Genomic DNA, 987 nt, shown 5'->3' on the forward strand with positions numbered 1-987 from the left:
CTGAACACGGTGAACGTGCACCCATATAAATAGTGCCTCCAGATCTTCAATGCAAAAACAACCGCGGCAAGCTCCAAATCATGAGTAGGATAGTTTCTCTCATGAATCTTCAATTGCCTTGAGGCATAAGCTACATCTTTCTTGTGTTGCATCAGAACACATCCCAAACCTTGGTGAGACACATCACAATAAACTTCATAGGGTTCTTCTGATTGCGGTAATACCAATACTGGTGAGGTCGTCAACTTTCTCTTTAGGAACTGAAAATTTTCCTCACACTTCTCTGTCCATGCGAACGATTGATCCTTTCTAGTGAGTTGTGTCAATGGAGCCACAATCTTAGCACAACCTTCAATAAACCTCCTGTCGTACCCTGACAGTCCTACGAAACTTAAAGTAAGAGTAATAACTGCACCAGGTTTGCACTCAACTCAACCTACATGATAGAACTTGCTTTGTCATGTTTCTGTGAAGAAAGTGTCGTCTATCCCTTTTCATAGATATTTAATAACATTACGCACTTTCATAGTCGGTAAGACTCGTCTGTTCCATTCAACATGATTTTGTTTACTATCAACAAGAGATTAAGGATGATCAGTTCCTCAATTTGTCAATAAGTAGCCAACAACCATGATTGTGGCTTAGACTATCTTAACCGAACTGTAATAGCGTTCCTTTAACTTCGATACAAGCCTATTTCGTTGATACCTAAGCACCAAATGCTATTCCAAATGGAATCCCTATCTCCTCAATAATTTCAGGGTGTTCACACCTCTTTGACAGTTATTAAACTTCATCCAGTCTTATCCTGAAATCTACCAGGCGAACATCTAATGCTCTTCTTAAAAAGCTCTCCACTTAGATCCTTACATGAAATCCCTTATTAGTCTAATGTAAATCCATCCATACTCATCATCTTCGAGTTAACACCAACACATAGCTTCTGTGTCCTTGGAACCATTTCCTAAATTCCATGCCGTCATGATT

Source organism: Cicer arietinum, chromosome 7 (genome assembly GCF_000331145.2).
Source record: "Cicer arietinum cultivar CDC Frontier isolate Library 1 chromosome 7, Cicar.CDCFrontier_v2.0, whole genome shotgun sequence".
NCBI lineage: Eukaryota > Viridiplantae > Streptophyta > Magnoliopsida > Fabales > Fabaceae > Cicer > Cicer arietinum.